We start from the raw sequence: 20830 nt of genomic DNA on the forward strand, positions 1-20830 counted from the left end.
TTATCAGTAATATCTCATAAGTTCATTGTGATTCAATTTTTAGATACTTCCGTGGCCTTACGCAGCGGAACTCAAATGTAGTCTTTCAAAAGGAAACCGATATACAGCCAATGATTCACTTTTTGGAACCCCCACTGCAAGTCAGATTACATATAGTATATAATTTTAATCACACATTACTCGTCTATTTATGAGGAAACAAATAAGCATACATGGAAAACATTCCACTTCGTATTTGTATTATTGATTAAAAGAATAAAACTGAAATCAGGAAATCATACATTTCTTATATATCGGGCTCTTTTACTATCTGTGAATATGCATTGTGCAAGTTGATAGAATAGCTTAATAATAACTGCTAAAGATTTACATACCAAATTGTACTTTATATAGCACGAAGTTCTATATGCAAGGAAAAGCATTAAACATTTGAATTTCCATCTGATTTTCGATAAATTTGCTTAGTTGGAATTTATTCTTGAATTTTAGCTTTTTTTTTTTTTTTTTTTTTTTACAGGAAATAACATTTACTGTTGAAAATCAAAATGGTTATAAAATGTATGGCATAACTCAACATTATTTGTGTCATATTCTTCTATTAAAACGGTTTACTAATTACTTGAATTTCACACATTTGTTTGAAACACCGAACGTTAAATTTCACTTTTTGTTGCGGTTCAACTTACATTTATATCAAAAAAGTATTTAGACTCACCAAACGCAAGCAAGCATTAACTAAAAATTTAACCAGATATATTTTTTGTTCATTAGTTTACATCTGAAAGGGAAGAATTCCTTTCCAACTAATTTATCTGGAAGATTGAAAATAATGCAATGCTTTGAAAGCTTAACCTTTTTCATAGTTTCATATTTATTTTTAAGATAAATTGCTTTTAAACATGCGAGTAGGTAAGCACGATGTAAATTCTTAAAGCGCGATGTATTTTCTCCTCTTGATAAATAGAAAATGAAGAAATAATGACATTCTTAGAATTTGAATTACAGTATCAAATAAGATGTGAATACTACGTTACATTTTAAGTTGCTGTTTTGTTTTTATGAAAACTGATCTGTCGTTTTCTCAAGAATGGGGTTTTATTATTCTTATGCTTTCAAGAATTTTTGACTTCAAGATAAATCTATTATAGTAAGTATTTTCTAATATGATTAAAGCTTGTCATGCAAATTGATTACAAAGTGACAGCGAGACTTTGTTCAGTTCTACCCCCAAATTTGATGGAGAGCACCCCGGGGGCACGAGTCCAAAGATGTAACCCCGCTTTTTCCCTACCCCCGACCTCCCGAGAAAACATTTGGCTCGCCGCATATTTAGAGTGTCCTCCATACCGAACAGAAACATTTACAAATATCCATGCCTTTTTCAGGATTCGAACCCGTGCCCTTCGCCACAGCAGTCAGCCTCGCTAACCAGTGTCAATGTTGGGGTGCGTTTCTAAAATATTTTTCCTGCTTGCTGACTAAACTGCGGTCTGAGAAATCGGATGTTATTTCATATCAAATTAAATTCAAGATAACAGAAGTTAATAAATATAACCAATTAAAATTGAGAAGGAAATAGATGGAACGAAAGCTTGTACTACAATATATAAAACTATTAGATCGATTTATGAAACATAGTGGAAAATAAACTGTGTAAAACATAATCCTCACATAGAAATGAGAATGAATTATTAAGCACCGACGCATAAAATAAAGCTACTGTTTTTATTAATATACGAAAAGACATAACTAGGGAATGCCTGGAAAAGAAATTCATTAAAAATATGGATTTCATTTCAAAAGAAAAGAATATCTGAAGAGAATCTATATTTTAATTTAATGAGCACAGTAAAAAAATAACGAAGTATTCAAGAACGAAACGATATGTGATAAAGACAAAAAAAAAAAAAAAAAAAAAAAAAGTTTTAGTGAGGTTTCTGGATTAGTTACGTTGTTCTAAAAGAATTTAGAATGAACAGTAGTAAGACCAAACTTGACAGGAAATGAACATATTTCATTACTGCAGCTTTATTAAAACTAAATATAAAAGTAATGCTATATTGTATATATATAAAGTAATGCTAATGTATATCCTATTCGTCTGCAACAAATCAATATTAATATAAAACCAGTGTGTAAAATGTTTGATCGTATTAAATGCGATGGAATTTTGAAATTAATATTAGCAGGTGCTCTTTTGTTATCAGATCAAAAATACATATTTTACGAGTGTTATCAAGTGTCATTATTTATGCATTGCGATAATCCATTTTCAGAAATTTACAGTTGATTGAAGGACAACATACTGAATACATGAATTTTTATTGGTCTGATATAAAATTCAAATCATTAATATGTGCCTCTCCAAAGTATATTAAATACAGCGCACATATTTTTATGATCCATCGAATTTGTAGAATTCATCTACTAAGAAAATTATATTAATTACAAGTCTCAGATTTCAAATATTAAAATTTTTTACCGCCATTATCATTAAATCGAACAGTCAGGTTTTCACCACATATGTAATTTTAACCACTTTTCCATAAAAGTAATGTATAAATAAAATAAGATTAAAATTAAACAGTGAATGAAATATTTTTCAATTAAAACCTTTTTCAGTGAAAGGTTTCCTAGACAACTACCCATAGTTCTAGACTGCTTTTCTTCTCTGTAAATGGTCACATGTCACATAAGGGGCGCTATCTATATTCAATACCACTGCTTATACCTGTCTTCTAAAGAAATAATTAATTTGTAAAAGATTATCGTCTTGAAAATGCCCATTGTATTTCTGTTAGAGACCGCATCATGTAACATGCCTCGTTCATGAATTACGTCACGTTTTTAAATATATGCGACATAAATTACTACAATGAAAATAATTATTTAGTAATGTTACGTGCGTACGGTTCGTAATGGATTGAATGCACACAGAACTTAGATAACTTGATAAAATTTATTTTAACACAAAAGAAACACTTTGCAGTTCTAGAACCGTTCACAAAAATACTCGTACATCTCTTCTCAGTATGATAGACCACAATCAGTAGTTACGACTTTAAACTACTGAAAACGTTAAACAGAACGCACTGCAAAGCGGATGTAAAGGAGATATAACTCTGAAACTAAAATCTGAGAAGTACAGTTACTCTCCGCCAGCTGAGAAATTTTCAGTACTTTCTCGAAATTACTGCAATGCATATACTTTTTTTTTTACTTTTACACTGCTAAGGAGGACTACTGACCGGGAACAAGCCCTTGCAGTATGATGTCCGCCCTGCAAACATTTATTAAGTCTAAATTAAAAAAAAAAAAAAAAAAAAAAAAAAAGATTACAGAGTCGCATCTAGATAGGGAATACAAAAGACTACCTTGAATACATATGACATTCCTGATAGCATAGATTAAAAAAATACTTAGAAGTATAAAGATACAAAACTGATTGATACAAAACTGGTAAAGGTAAAACAAAAACAGTAAAATTTAAGACTAACATTGGAATTTCAAGCCAGCGGTGTTATATCACACTGACTTACTATTATACACTTACTATAATTCCGCACATTACTAAAAAAAACATATTATGCAATATATTACTATAATACTGAACAATACACTAACATAGTAAAACTGATAATACAAATCTTTAAAAAAAATTATGCAATATATTACTAGAATACTGAACAACACACTAACATAGTAAAACTGATACTACAAATCTTAAAAAAAAATTATGCAATATATTACTAAAACTGATACTACAAATAAAACACACCATGCAATGCATATACTGTAACAGTTATATATAGGAATCAATTATAGTTATTCAGTTACAGTACCAATTGTTAATTGCTCATATATTGCACTGCACTCATTTCTTGTTCACGTTGTGGATGTCTTTTGTAACCACCTATCCATAACTCTGTAAATATGTAACTGAAATTGTTCTCCTCACCCGCAATGCACCTTTCTTCCATCACTGCACTATCCTCTCGTCCAGCATTTGTTTGCACTGCCCCCAGCACTCGTCTTGAGCACAATATGTATATATAAGTGTGTTGTGATGATCAAGTTATTTCCGTCAGCGGGGCTACCTGGCCGATATACTAACTACCCAGTGGACCGGCTGCCTCGCTGTCGGTAGAAAGAAAGAAAGAAAGTACCAATTACAGTTGCACAGCGACCGTGCCATATATCGTCTAGTTTGGCAACTTTTGGCGATTTATCGCCAAATGTGGTGTCAAAATTTACTCGTGAAAAACCATTGCCAGCTTGGTAATATCTTGCCAATTTAAAGAGGTAGTTTGGCTTGGCTTAGTTGATTATGAGAAAGCACACTGGGACTCTCTGCCTAAGGGGAGGGATAGCCTTCGTGGAGGATTTACACTACGCATGGGGAAAATTACGAAAATGCCCACGTAGCCAGACCGTTCGCCATAAATTGAACCCAGGTCGAAACAACCAGTATTCAGTGATTTTACAGCTTGGCGCTGGTGGGGTTAACGCGATAGCCATTTACCTTAGTGTTAGATAGACTAGCCCCTGCAACCTTATTTTTCAGAAAGCGCGTCACTACAGATACATAAAATTTCACTACAATTAATTACATATATATAAAATTCGTAAAAATTAAATATTTCCACCACATTCAGCAGCACATTGACTGCCACTTCCTCCTGATTCTGATTGTGATATTGTGGGGAAAATAGATCACTGCAGCTATGTTTTACAGCGAACATTTTATTAATAATGATAATAATATTCGAATCAGTTTTGTGATTAAGAATCTTAAACTGTGATGAATGCAGGATCTCTCGGTGAAGAAAAAGGAACGGTTGCATAGAGCACAATATATTCGCTTTGTGATGACTTCATTGTTAATCTCTCTTTTTTCAAGCACAGCTATATAGATTCTCGAACACAAAGAGTCGAAAGTTTTCGCATTTTGATATCTGAGATTAATTAACGTCAGTTTTTTCTTTTCATAAATACTCGATATAGTTTTTACTTTTACAGAAATAAATTTTACATTTTTATAAAAGGTTTTTATTTCTATTTTTTCCAACTGCATATTTTAGAATATCTTTTAGAATTTTCCTACCAAAAAACTCTTTCTTAACAATAAATAAATTCTGGAAAAAATAATTGAATTTCAAAACTTTTGTTTGTTAATTTTCTCAAAACAAAGTAAACTTTGTATTCACTTTTTCTCTCTTCTGTAATTTCTTCTTGGTAAAATAACAGTTCCCCCGAATAATTTTGTGAACGATTGCCTTACAATTTTTTAGCAAGAATGAAATTTTCTTGCTCATTCCGTGAATAAGACGTGCTCCATGTATTGTTCTCGTGATATTTTTCATTTCGAAACAGGATGCCACATAAACCTTTATAACATATTTGCCGAGAAGCTTCAAGTCGTTTGTTAGTTGGCGGTTGATACATTAAGGCGAAGAATTCTGTTGGATGCAGTGAGCCATCTTGAGTGGACCAATTTCCCAGGACTCGTGTTTGCTAGATCTGAAGAACACGCCCTTGGAATATTAGCTTAACAGTTTCAAGGATGTATGGTCAGTACTGAGATCTTTTTGTCGATTTCATAGATCAACTGGAAGAGGGATATAACCTATAACAGGAAGGGTTTCACGTGTTTTCACGAATTTTTCCTACTGTTACAGAAAACTAATGTGGTCCAGATGCATTTTCATTAATCTTCTGGAAAAAAAGATAAAGGAGTAATTCATTGGTGTGCAACAAGCTCACAAACCAATGTAGTTTATTATCAACGAAGAACTCAAATAGATCCACTTCTAGTTGACGCCATCTTAGTCCAAAATAAACACTGATTGATAAAGCAGGATTGATAAAACAGAAAGAACAGGCATCTAATTAACAATGAATAGTTGTTGAAACATCACGGAAACCACATGATTGCTTAACCCAAGCTAGAACGAACAGTCAAATTAGAAACCGTTCTGCATCTAGTAGCATATTTTGGCATTGAATTTCATATTTTGGTGTGGGCAACAATTTCTTGCACTGATAAGCAACAATTTCTTGCACTGATTTTAATAAAGCAATTCATTAAAAAAGTCATTATAGATATTCACTTGAGGTGTGGAACCTCAGGACGTCAATATTTTTGGCTGAAATTTGAACACAATTTTTTCTAGCTCATTTGGAACCATATAATGACTCAGGCTATATGAATTAAAAAAAAGGTCTTTTAGCTCTCCTCTAATCTGTAGTGGATTCCTTGGTGAGTTGATTCCCGAGGCAGGGTGTAATATGCCGCGTGACGTGTTGTTCTAGAACAGTAGTGCGACGGAGCAAACCTGTATAGGTGAAGATCCCCTATACAGGTTTCTTCCGTCGGACATAGGTGAAGTTCTAGTGCTCCATTCATTTTTCCGTGTCCTTGTCTATCAAACAAAATACAATATTCAGAAACCTATTGCCCTTAATGTAATGAGTAACGGGAAATGTAAAATGTAATTAATGACATAGTATGCGTATTGAATTTAGCATATTGTATCCATTGATTATAGCAATCTCTATTTTATATTTAAGGTATTGCGACAGTACTTTTTGTTATGGAGTAATTTGAGCAATTTCGTAGTGTGCTTTGTATTGTGCTTAAACTTTACAGCACCAGGGAGGGCTGGACAATTGCGTTATCCGTACATCATCTAATTAGTCTACTTACGCCGTCCGAGTTCCAGACCTGCTCCCCCGGATTCACTTTTTCGTCCATCTGTTACACATTTCTACTATTGTTCATCTCCTTCGTAACAACTTTGAAATAATGATCTGGAAATTAAATAAAACAGAAACCCAGAACATCTTTCTTGAACTGAAGTAAGTTTACAATAATACACAGCAACTCACAGCATTGCCACTGAGTTTATAAGCCTAGAACGGTTCCCTGAACACATCAATTGAGAAGTTACATGCCAAAGTGCAAATTTCAGTTAAATCCCTTTCCTCTTTATTGATAATTTAGGTCCTTTTCAACTGCCGCTTTTTGAATCATAAGCATAAACCACTTTCTTACTGTTAGCTATTCTATTAGCTACCATAAAAGTAAAAAATTCTAAGTACTGTGATCTAAACTGAATATTAACTACTCACGGAAATTCAGACATTTACAAAGAAGAATTAAATGTTCAATAATCTCTTAGTAATCCAGTATTATGAAGCAGTAAGTAATTAATGTGTGCTTTATTCAGTATAAACACATATAGGTGACTTAACGGTATAAGATATTAAGAAGACTCACCAATGAACCTCAGAAAAGGGAAGTAAATAGAACTAAATGACATGGTTATTACTTTGCAGCTCTAGTAGTTGCGACGCCCTAACATATCAAAGCAAGATAATAGGAAACCAGTTATTCATTCATTGTACTCCTCGCAGGCAGAGATTCCATGTGTACGTACACAGTGAGCGATATCGTTAACCTTGATGAGTCTGCCCTCCCCTTTCGTCCAGCAAAATGAGTTAATGTGATGGGTTGAGCCTTACTTTAAGACTCTAATTGAAATTTAATGAAGCTTGATTTCACTTATTGTTTAGAAGTTGTTAAGAAATTATAGGTACATACTAATTTAGCTTTATATGGGTGCCTCGGTGAGAATTCTGTATCAGTAAGCAGACATTAGTGCACTAGAACCAAAATCAACACACATTACGACCCTTCTCTCCGTCTCATTACTAAATAGTAATTTGCATATTTCTCGACAGAATGAATGCCTGAAAAGGAAGAATAGTTATTTAAGTAATAAACTAAAAGATTTAACTGAAGAGAAAACGTTATAATCCTTAGAATATGTAGTGTCTATTTTTCATTTATTGAATGAAGTAGTCGCTTTAAATCGTAGGATTTCGCAATAAAATTAGTATTCTTATTTTACTTCAGTTTAGTTAAAAGCCAATCTGGACAGTAGATTAGTTAATTTGGTAGTAGTAGGAGAAATGGCGTCAGACATATTAAGAGTAAATCTGATCAATATTATTGCTTGACGGAAACGTTTTCGAGATACAAGCTTCTCCTTTTCCTTGGACCCGTGCTAGCCACTCGGCTCATTTTACAATCGAAAGGAAAATGTTTCCTAACACTTTTCATAGAAAATCTGATCATGCATTAAATTAGCCGCAGAAAAAGCATTTTTTCAATTAACATTTTTGCAAATCAAACTTTTTTTATTATAATATACTTGCCTGTACGTCTTTGAACTTTTTTTTCATTTGTAGATTTTCATTATGCTCTATCTTTTCTTTTTCATTCATTGCTGAAATTTTTAATATCGTATTAGACGTTTAGTTATAGGATGCCAAAAATATTCACTTACACCGTAAATATTTCGAAAGAATTATGAAGTCGAAGAATATTATAATATAAAATAAAGCTGAACATAAGTATTTTCGAAAATGCAGGTATTCCAACTCAAGGTCAAGTTATTTGAGAAATTTATGTATTATATATTTGAATATCACCAGGGGAAGTTTAAGAAATGTTTTAATAAATATGAAAATATATATTTTATTACATACACATATCAATGCTTTATCACCCAACATTAAATCATGTGAAAGTTTTTTAGAGATAGATTACTTTCCAAGAAAGAAGCAAAAATGCATTGTCTTTAATGCAAAATGTATTGCCTGACTGTGAAAGAAAGCTATCTGAAACTTATAATAAATGGATGCAACTCAAAAATATTTGCTTCCCCGAGAAGAAAGATATTAAATGTATGGCAAAATTCAGATGAATATTTATAACGTACGTGTTAAAATATAGTTCCAGTTGAATACATTTAAGAATTGCATCGCATTTATTTAAAAGATGATTATACCTTAGCTTGAAAGGAATTAATATCTCAAATTTTTTAAGATTTCCTGTATTTTTTAAACTAGGCGAAATTACTTCCCTAATTTATTTTTTCTGTAAATTAGATATATCTTATCTTTATTCTTGTTTATTATGCTGATGAATGTGAGTGCATTAAGTCTAAAATATCTAAAACGTATACAAGTCTTTTATCTTTTATCTGATCATACACATGCTTTCAAGTCTTTAATCTCATCACGCATAAGTAAAGGTAAAATACTACTGTAATGCAGAAATGTAAGGAACTAATTTTATGTTTAAAAGTGAATTTGCTTGAAATACTTTCAAAGGATTTCCTTCAATAATCCTAATAAAATATTCTTTTGATTTCAGTGATCATTGCAAATTATGAAAACAATATTGTGATAGGTAACAATGGATCAAATATTCATTTGCAGGTAATATAAATAATTCTAAATGTTATTTGAATATTTTTATATGCGTGAATAATACTGAAGTACCTAAAATGTTGCATGGTTATTTTTATCGAAGTTATAGGTGTTTAACGTTTTGCGAATTTATTTTCGTCCAAAACTACGAATTTCGCATTGAATATTTAAATAATTTTTAAACTATTTTCCAGTAGAATTTACACAAGAAGACACTGCAGTTTATGAATTGTGGTAAGATGTGCTGGACTTCCGGTTTGGATTAGACTGGATTAATTCTTTATCGTAAAATAACATTTTCGGACCTAACGGTTTAGTTTGGGTTATATTATTACGATAAAATACACTATCGCTATCTGCCTAAGGGAAAGGATGCCTTCGTGAAGGGCTTTATAGAGAAACTGGCTCGTTGCCACGTTACACGGGGGCAAATCCATGAAAGCGACCATGCAGCCTGTCAGCTCGTCTGGAATCGAACTCAGTGTATAGCTATTTCGTTTAATGAAATGAATGCATCCGTGGGCTGATGTTCTAAGGGAAACTGTCTTATTTCCGTTTTGTCCTCATGGAAATCCGCAGTTCTGCAAATCTTGCGTCCCCCCCCTAAAAAAACAGAATAAACTGTTACACAGAAAAAAAAAACATTACAAATTATACAAATCTTATATCATGGTGCAATAATAACATCAACTGAAATGAAAAAATCAAGCCTTTGTTTCCAATTTTGCGTTGCGATATTAAGCAATAGCCATTGCCAGAGGAACACACTGAACAGCTGGACAATTTAAATATCGCCCTCCGTTTGAGGGGTCTGTAACGTAAACGCATGGAGAGGACTAGCCTTGCATCGAGGTTCCAATCGCTGCACATTAAACACCTGAACACCCTGAACGAACAAACTCCCCTTTTTGAAATCCTCATCCGGGTAACCAAATGCAGACAAAGCATTTCCGGACAAAAGAAGGGAAAGCACTGAAAAATCTGTAGTAGGTTTGTTACTAAAAAACAAACAAAATTTAAAAATAAAAAAAAAAATACCAAAATTATTTCATAGAATAACTGTCTAAAATTTTCGAATTGCATGAAATGTTTTTACAAAATGATAGAAAAATACCATAGGTCGAAAAATACCAACTGAATCCGAAAAAAGAAAAACGATTTGTAAATTTTTAGTGATTAGGAGATTCAAATTAAAATAAAACTCAGTTAACAAAGCGATTAAATACTTATGTTCAAAAGCATAATTCAATTGAAAATAATATTAAAGTTTAAATAAAAACAGTTAAACCAGAATAAGCTTTCATATTCTTTTAGACCAAAATTGCAAGAAAAATTAAGCAAAAACCATTACAAATTAAATAATTGCCACGCAAGCAAAGCTTCTTAATTATTAAAAAAAAATCTTGAAACAAACCAATAAATCAAACTCAAAATAATAACATACTCGTATTATGAACCAATTTAAAACTAAAGTTGTGTAGATTATATAAGTCTTATTATTAAATACCAAATTAAATCAAGTAAAAACAATACCAAAATGCTACACAACACAATATTGCTGTTCGTGTTGGTTGCGATCCAGTGACTGTCAGGCTAATATGGCATCGCTAGATCCAGGGTGACTAAATTGAAAGTTATGCAGGATCTCAGCGACCTTGTACCACTAACCCTCGAGAGGACATGCATGTTGTTTTCTCGGTGCTGTAGGATCGTACAGCCACATCAAAAATACCCTGGATAAAGAACTTGGTTCATGTGCAGTAGGAAAAGAGTCCGCAAGGAAAAAGCGAAGATTTGCAACAAAACGGGCAGTAAACATGCCGACCTTTGTTACAGTTTCTCTTGAAGTACAGTCAAGCGTGCCTACATTGGTGCGACGAACGACAACACTGATCATAGGACTAGCATTATGTCATCTTCTTATATAATCCAAATTCTGCATCCAGCCTCCTGAAGAACATATACGTCTTTAAAGGCATCGAGGGGAATGAAAAGTGCCATCTTGATTTCGTTATTTTCGTCCAAAAGTACGAATTTCGCATTGTATATTTAAATAGTTTTTATACTGTTTTCCAGTAGAATTTACACAAGACACTGCAGTTTATGAATTGTTGTAAAACTTGCTGGATTTCCGTATTGGATTAGACTGGATTAATTCATCATCGTAAAGCACATATTTGGACCAAATGGTTTATTTTGGGTTAAATGTTTGCGACAAAATACACTAAGGCTATCTGCTTAAGGGAAGGGATGCCTTCGTGAAGGACTTTATAGAGAAACTGGCTTGTTGCCACGTTACACGGGGGCAAATCCATTAAAGCGACCATGCAGCCTGTCAGTTCGCCTAGAATCCAACTCAGTGTATAGAGATTTTATTGGCCCAGTACTAATGTGGTGGTATAAGGGTAATAGTGGACATAGATCCCAGTCATCGAGGTAGCCGGTTATGAGGACAGCTGCCATTCCCTTCCTGATGTGTTAAGGCTTGTGCCTGTGTTGTATTTTTGAGACCTGCTTGACGCCACGTTTCAAGAATAGAATGCTCGATCGCAGGTTGCCCGCAGGCCGCGCATAATTCACAGTGCACATCAATATCGTTACTGAGGAAGGGATTTCAAACATGGACCAATGAGCTTCTATTCTTCTTCTTGTGACACTGAGTCTTTGGAACTGTGCATACGAGCGCATGTTGTTATTTACGTTTTAATTTGAATCTGTTTCGCAGTTATAAATGCATGGTGTATAAATGGTGCTATAATTTTATTAGAAAATCTCGTAGTGTTTTCATATTTTGTTAGTTTATTTAATCGTCAACATTTCTCTTTCGGGAAAAGTTCCCGCACTGGACATTCGGATTAATGTTCGCGGTATCTTATCGCTCTTCATAACGAGAAAATGACTCAAGCCACAATCTTATCCAAGCTCAGTTCGTTTTGATGCTCAGCCGGATTACAACCATTGTTGCTGATAGATGTGGCACTTCTGTGTACTGAATTTTGCATGCAATTTACTGTAAACCACTTGCAAATTTTATCAGGGCTGTCTCTTATTATATTGCAAATGCACTCTAAAAATGATTCTGCGATTTGTTCTCTTTTCTGGTTAGCAAGGTTATCAACCAGCTCTGTAGTATCAAATTTTTCTTCTACTTCATTGACGTTGAAGAAAATTGAGTATTCTTTTTTTTTTTATAATGATAGGAGGCAAAATCATTCCCTGAACTTGCCTCTTGTGATAAGTGGCAAAAAAATGGTAAAAACTGCTAAAACTACAAATATGGTAGGAATCTGTAGGTCATAATATCGGCTTTAATTTGTAAAGTTTTTAAACTTTAAATAGCGAAAATATTATTAAACAAATAAAGGGAAGAAAAAATATGTGTATGCATTGACGTGAATAGAGCTGTAATTAATCGGATAAATACACCAACGATTTTGATGGAATAACAGCAAGGAAAAGCGGAAGAACAAGAAAAACTAGAACCGATTAAGTGTAGTGGAATTCAGTTAAAAATGGCACCAGCCAAATTTATTTTTTTCCATTTTCCTGTTACTGGATGTTGATTCCATCTTGTTAATGAAAAATACGTAAAAGATGATTTAGTTTTGATAATCAAGCTGATTACCTTTATTAAACGAAAGAGAAAACAAACAGGTTGTTGAATATTTCAGCTATTATTACTTTTACTTTCATTTATATATATAAATAATATAGTCCCGGCTTTACACCGACATCGTTAAATTGTAAGCCACTAAACATATGACCTAGCTCTAGCAATAAATGCTTCCCAATATGTTCACTCACTTCCGAAAGGTGGAATTGCATGAAAAGCAAATTAAATTCTTTCTGAGAATAAAATAAAAAATCTGATGTGTACACCACATGACTTCCTTGTACGGAATATTAAATTATACGCATCTTTTCTTGCATTTCATTTAAACTTATTGGATTGAATTAAATCTACTTCGCCGACATAGCGCATAAACCACAATAGAATAAATGCATTCTTTAAAATTCACTCTAGTATTTATTTACGATAGCGACACAAAATAAAAAAATGGCGCTAGATTAAGCAAAAAATGAAGGCAAAAAATGGCACTAGATTCACTTAACAGTATTATATTTCGTTCATATTATAACTCATAATGCACAAAATTTATATCATTTAAAGAATAGAATTATCTAATCGTTGCCACATGTTCTATTCAAATACTATAATGAAGCTAGAATGATGTATAAAAGAAATTAAGCAAACAAAGCAAAAAAGAAACAGTTTTTCACAGACGATTGAATATTTCTCATTCAATTAATTCAGTTCTCAGTTCACGAGAAGGCAAAAATACATAAAAACTCAAAATATCTATATTAAAAATTACGAAGTAAACTTAAACACTAATTTCCTCGAAAAAATTCCAGAAAGGATTAAACGTGATTTAATTGGCGATAATAAATGAAGGCGTTATCTTTGTTGTTGCGAAGCTAAGTTTCTCTAGATTGGCAACAAATCCACTAGTCTGCTGTTTCAAATGCAAACAATCAATGGCCGCCATAAAAAAAAGGCTTAGCGGCACTTAACAACTTTAAAATTATTGATAATTCTAAAATTATTGCATACAGATTTAAGAACGGCATAAAAACCTTAACCGGAAGATAAGAACAACATAATTCAATCATTTTTAAAGCAAAAAAATTACAATTTACAAACATATAAGAGTAAAAAAACTGAGATCACCGAGCCGGGTAACAGAGTGGATATATATATAAATATATTTATATACGTTTCTTGCGGCGGATTGCAACCAAAATACGATGTGCACATATACATGTTATAGCAGTCCTATATACAAAATTTCAATGTTCTGAGGCTATTCGTTTTTGAGTTATGCGAGATACATACGTACGTACATACATACGTTCGTACAGACACCACGAAAAATTCTCTTCAGAATTAATTTTAAATAGAATTAATTTTAAGTAGTTTTATAATTTTTTGGAGGAAACAAATCCTTTATTCTGCCCTTACGTACAGATATCACGCAAAAACATCGTTAAACTGCTTTCGATAGCCGCCAAAATGGATATTTTCGTTGAAATATGCTGCCTGAAACTTTTCGCGATTACAATACCTCCCTTTTACTTCGTACAAGGAAGTAAAAACAGCGCATGATCTCTCGCCAGTCCCATACTGAGACACGGAACTGGCGGAATAACAGCAAGCTTTAAGCAAACTATTTTCGGTCTTACGTTTCCAAATAAAAGCCCACCAGCGGCTGAGCGGTAAAGTCGCTGATAACTGGTAGTTCGGTCCGAGGTTCGAATCCTGCGAACGGACTGGCTGCATAGGCGTTTTCGTGGTTTTCCCCATGTGTAACGTGCCAGTTTCCCTTAGAAAGTCATCCAGGAAGGCATCCTTTCCCTTAGGCAGATAGCTCTCGTGTGCTTTGCCATAATTAAATACACCAACACCGTTTCCAGATAAAATCCAATTTGTTTATAAATTTATCGTTCATTGTTAATTATAAACATAAATATTTTTTTAATTATTCTGTTCTCCTATAAATAGACAATAATAACTATACCTGCTCATGTAGGTATCATTTCTCGTGTTTTTATTTGAAAGCATCGATCCTGTAGGCATACAGTGTTTCGGATTCACAAACCAATGATTTAACAATCATAAAAGTTTTAAGAGCGGCATATCATCAAAATTCCTGTTGGAGTGTTAAGTATTGCTATACACATATTTTTATATTCGTTATATTATTTATATTGATTATACTACTTTAAAATTAACGCATAGCTATAAAATTAAGTTACAGCACCTTTTTAATTTAAAAGACATCGAGACAAAACAGAAACCAACATATTGGGAGTTGAGTTTAATTAATATGTTTAAACTCTTCTCAACGAGAGCTTGTGTTCATAATAAGCTTATCCTGCTTTTATTTTTCCAGTTGGATTTATCATAATTTGAAGAATATACGAATACACTATTTTAATTATCAAATTTTAGAAGCTTTAGATTAACTCGTAACATATTTTTTATGAAAGTCTGTTTACAATTTCAAGTAAAGAATCACTTCTGGTTTAGCAGTTTTAAACAAAAATAAATATAGTGTTCAAAAATCTTAAGTGATCAATTCTGAATTAAGTTTTAGAATAGTTTTTCATTTGAACTGTTATAGCTTCAAGTTACTGTTAAATACCCTTTCCGGTTGAAAAAGTGAACGCAATGTCTAATTACATTCTTTATATGAGTTTAGAAAGCTTAAATACAGAGAACAAAAATTTTTGAAAGTTCTGTATGTGATTTGTCATGGACTAAAAATCGTCACACACGTAAACACTGAGAAGTTTTGTAAAAAAAATTAAAATATGTTGTAGGCAGCCTATTTGGTACTTATTCGCTGAACCATCACTATCGAATTTTGGACCGAAAACGGTATCTCCCTTACCTATGTATACAGGCTGGCGATAAGTAAAATAAGTGCTGTTTAACAGAGTCCTGAAAGTCATGCACGTTTTTTGGGCTCAAAGTACAATTTCCGGCTTATAATTTAACTCAAAATTTAATCAGTTCTTGATATGGATATAGAAATCTTAAATACGGAAAACTGAAATTTTTTGGAGTTTTATATAAGAGTTTTCGTGGACGAAATAATCCTTACATGTTTACAAATACACGGGCAGGTATATATTAGTATAAAAATTGTAAAAACTTGTTGTGGAGACCCTAATTCGTGCTTATTCAATGAAAATTCGGTACAGAATTTTTGGACCGAAAAAGTACTTCCTTTGTCCTAAGTGTATAGGATGGCTGGAGTCAAAAATAGTGACTGAGATAGGAAACCTCCTAATGTCATTGACAAAGGTGCCCAAAGCCTTTGCCAACATGCGCTCTTTTTTCTTTCGATCATGATAAATTCTTAAATCTGATCTGGATTACGATCAGATCAGGAGGATTAGTAACAGTCGCATACTGCAAATTGCAAGACAAAATTTATTTGATTGGAGAAGTAATTAAAAGAACAATAGCAATGTTGCCTCCATTTTTATTACAGCTGAACGATGCAGAAACATAATTGCAAATTTCAAAATATAATTACGCAATGCATTATTTGTATCATTTTGAATGCGTTGTAGGATAATGTTCTACATCCATCTATGCGTGAGAAAAATAAAAATTGTTGCAGGACTTTACCGAAATTTGAATGCAACGGTGTCAGAGCGAAGAAAACAGATAACATTAACACCATCACTTTTACTCAGGTTTTTAGCAGAAATAAAGTTTTCTTTCTTTTTTACTTCCTTGCGCGAAGTAAAAAGGAAGTATTGTAATCGCGAAAAGTTTCAGGCAGCATATTTCAACGAAAATATCCATTTTGACCGTTATCGAATACAATTTAACAATGTTTTTGCTTGATAACTGTACGTAAGGACAGAATAAAATACTCTTTTCCTTCAAAAATATTATAAAACTGCTTTAAATTTAATTCTGAAGAGAATTTTTCGTGGCGTCTGTACGAACGTATGTACGTACGTGCGTACGTACGTACGTATCTCGCATAACTCAAAAACGAATAGCCTCAGAACATTGAAATTTTGTATATAGGACTGCTATAACATGTATATGTGCACATCGTATTTTGGTTGCAATCCGCCGCAAGAAACGTATATAAATATATTTATATATATATCCACTCTGTTACCCGGCTCGGTGATCTCAGTTTTTTTACTCTTATATGTTTGTAAATTGTACATTTTTTGCTTTAAAAATGATTGAATTATGTTGTTTTTAGCTTCCGGTTAAGGTTTTTATGACTTTAGTAAATCAGTGTGCAATATTTTTAGGCTTATCAACAATTTTAAAGTTGTCTAAGTGCCGCTAAGCCTTTTTTTAATGGCGGCTATTCATGCTTACATTTGAAACAGGAGACTAGTGGATTTGTTGCCAATCTAGAGAAACTTAGCTTCGCAACAACAAAGATAACGCATTCATTTATTATTGCCAATTAATAGTTTTGAAATAGTCAGAATGCACACCTCGATGTCTAGATTTAAATCTTATCGAATGTCCAGGTTTAAATCTTTCCGGTACGGAAACTGAAAATGAAATTCAAAAATAAAATATTTCTTTAAAGTAAGAAACGCAAAAATTTAACGCAATTTAACGCAATTTTAACGCAAAAATTGAGGAGAAATGTTAGGCAAAAATAATGCGACATCTATTTGAATACATTTTAAAATAAATTAATCGCACTAAAGTTAATAGTAATGTAACAAACATTATGGAAGCCAATTTTTTAATAGTTATTCAATAAAAAACTTGCTCCAGCACTCTTGGGACTTGGTTTTGACTCTTGTAACAAGCTAAAACCACATTCCATAATTTCTTTTAATATTTTAATAAGTTTAATGCATTTAAAAGTTTTTAGTCCAAAGGGGTTTTGTTCCTGAAGGGCTATCGTTTTCGTTTTGTGATTTTGCGTTAAATCACTGTAAATGTCCGTTTAACTTTTCAAACTGTTGCCTCCAAATACTATCGCCTTGTATTATATTCGAAGAAATTAAATAATGAAGAATCTGCATAAATGTATGTATGTTTCTTGCATTGTAATAAAACAACGGTACCTAGATCCATCCAATTTGGAATGACGTAATCCTATTGAGAATATGGGTATCTGGAAGACCAAATTTGAAATCTGGAACTTGTTTTATTATCGGTTTCATATTTTGTAAAACTTTAACGAATTTTTGAGTAAAAAACTCGACGATTTAAAAGCGAGCAAGGGAACTCTACGGGAGGGAAGAAAAACCTTTTTATCTCCAGCGTGCGGAACTGCGTGTCGGAAATTCTAAAGATAAACTCATTTTAAAATTATTTTGCGACATTGCTATTGAAAGGTAACACACAAAACGTTAAAAAACGTCCTTTTGGGTTCAATATAAAATTTGAAATTTTCAGATTTTTTTTTAGTCCAAAGGTGCAATTTAGCAGAAGGACAATTAATTTCGTTTTGGCATTTTGCGTTGATTCAGTACAAGCGTTGTTTCACTTTTCAAATTGTTGCCACCAAATATTATCTCCCTGTATTATATTTAAAGAAATTATGTAATGAAGATTCTGAATAAAAATGTGTATGTTTCTTGCATTGTGATAAAACAACAGTACCTATCAAATTTTTACTAAAGCAATCCTCTCTTTTGGACGTAATTCAAAATCTGAAACCTTTCAGATTTTTTTCATATTACCTTCGAAAATGTCAAGTGCTCCATGAATTTGGAGAAGCATTCATTCTACGCATTTTTACTACTGTTAGCAAGCTTAATATGAATATTTAAGACTTTTCCTTATTGTGTAACTTAGAGAATCTGAAAGCTACGTTAAAATATGCACAGAGGACAACTAGTTATTTAAGAATACAATAATTAAACTTGTACTGATCGCAGCTGGAATGCATAGCGTTTATCTTGCACAACATCCTGTTTGACTCAGTTATTAGTGTAATGAATCTCCATTCATCAGAAGCCGCTTATTGCACAGAGGATGCCAGGCCACATTGCTAATTTAAGGGAGCTGGTCTAGGAATAGAGAATAGTCGTGGTTTCGCACAATGCCGAATTCGAAATGTACAGTAAGGGTGATTTGATCATACGCAGGTCTGCTTGAAATTTAGAGCCACATAAATTATGCATTCAGACAATAAACTGTGAGATTGTTATGAACTGCGAAAGATGTTCTGGGTTATAAATCAGTACCAACCTATCAGGTACATATGTTGAAATTTTAAGTTGAAGAACTAGTGTATTACTTATTAATACTATGAAAATGTATTTTGAAATACGTATCCCAATCACTAATGCGAAATTAATGAGCATCTCTGAATAATGCTAATTACCCTCTTAACAGCCTGATAATTATTCCTCTATAATTAATTGATGAAATAAATTGCATGTATCTATATATAGGGGTTTGCATCATTCATAAAGATATTATTCATGAATATCGGAAGCATTTAATCTACATTTTAATGCTTCAGGTTAGTTTCCAGCTCATGGAATCACTTTTAAATTGCTAAATATTTTAGAAATTACTTTCATATTTAAATAATAAATAATAACATAAACAAACTCCCAATTATACTTTCATATTTAATATTTTTTTCCTTTTATACACATAACCATGATCCTAAAGAATAATATGCACATTATGTTTTTAAATAACATTTATGCTTAATATGCATGATTCTCATAGGAATTATTAAATTCTTTCAGATTTTAGAACAGTCATTTTACTCTGAACTAAGTTTAAAATGTAATGTTTCTTAGTTTAAAATGTAATACTAAAATGCAGTTAAAAGGTTATTTTTAATGAAACGTTTAATTTGTTTTTGTAGTATAAGTAGCATTTAAATAACTACTTACTTTTATTTTATATTTAATATATGCTCTATGAGCATATATTTCTCTTGTTATGAAGTTTAAATTAAGTGCTTTCTTCAAACTGTACAGTTATGTACTAACTATATATTTTTGAAATAATCCGCGTTAGTCGTTCCTTTTTTTAATTGTTAGATTCTTTCAGATTTTAGAACAGTCATTTTACTCTGAACTAAGTTTAAAATGTAATGTTTCTTAGTTTAAAATGTAATACTAAAATGCAGTTAAAAGGTTATTTTTAATGAAACGTTTAATTTGTTTTTGTAGTATAAGTAGCATTTAAATAACTACTTACTTTTATTTTATATTTAATCTATGCTCTATGAGCATATATTTCTCTTGTTATGAAGTTTAAATTAAGTGCTTTCTTCAAACTGTACAGTTATGTACTAACTATATATTTTTGAAATAATCCACGTTAGTCGTTCCTTTTTTTAATTGTTAGATTTATTTAGTGATGGAAAACATTTAACTTTATTGAGTGCAAAATTTCTTCGAAGCTTAATAATAAGTTTAATGTGCTGGTTCATAGAAGGCACAGATTTTTTAAGAGTGTCTACGCGATTAAGAGGCCGCGATTTATAGGACCTCACACACAGCTATTTTAATGTCTTTACATGTTAAATACACAGCTATTTAATGTATCTTGGCAGGTGGATGTTAGAGGAAGAGTTCTTTGCTACCTTCGTAGCGCCCCTTCCCGGAGGGGTTTCTTCAAAACTGGAGTTGAAACGTAACAGCTGGCAAAACCCAGAGAATATATATTTATATATACCAATGTAAATGCACAAGTGCCGGTCATACTGCAGCATATATCCGTAATTTTGGAAGCATTTAATTATGCAAATCTGAAGACGTAAAGCGTCGATTTCTGTACAGAAACACCTCAGGAAATTTTACTTACTGATAAATATTGAATCACACTCAAAAGAAAACATTACTTTCTTGCAATATATTTATTTCTTATTTCATGCAGAGAACAAAATAGGAAATATTCTAAATGGTGGAACTTTGAAAAATTAAAATTACTGAAACTAAAATAACAATCTTTTAAATGTTTTGAAAGCCTCCAGATTTTAAAAAGGCAAACACTCTTCCAGTGCTTTAGGAA

At 32.3% G+C, this 20830-nt stretch overlaps 1 long non-coding RNA gene across 1 annotated transcript in view; it reads left to right on the forward strand.

The window, feature by feature from the left end:
* The window catches only part of LOC118182252 (uncharacterized), a 187610-nt gene that overhangs the window by 157371 nt on the left and 9409 nt on the right, over positions 1-20830 (forward strand). The window contains exon 6 of the long non-coding RNA XR_015040538.1: positions 9224-9288. This is a non-coding gene — a long non-coding RNA (uncharacterized LOC118182252). The remainder of the gene's footprint in view (positions 1-9223; positions 9289-20830) is intronic.

Source organism: Stegodyphus dumicola, chromosome 4, assembly GCF_044657685.1.
Source record: "Stegodyphus dumicola isolate Sdum_Otavi_A_Nest chromosome 4, ASM4465768v1".
NCBI classification, from domain to species: Eukaryota; Metazoa; Arthropoda; class Arachnida; order Araneae; family Eresidae; genus Stegodyphus; species Stegodyphus dumicola.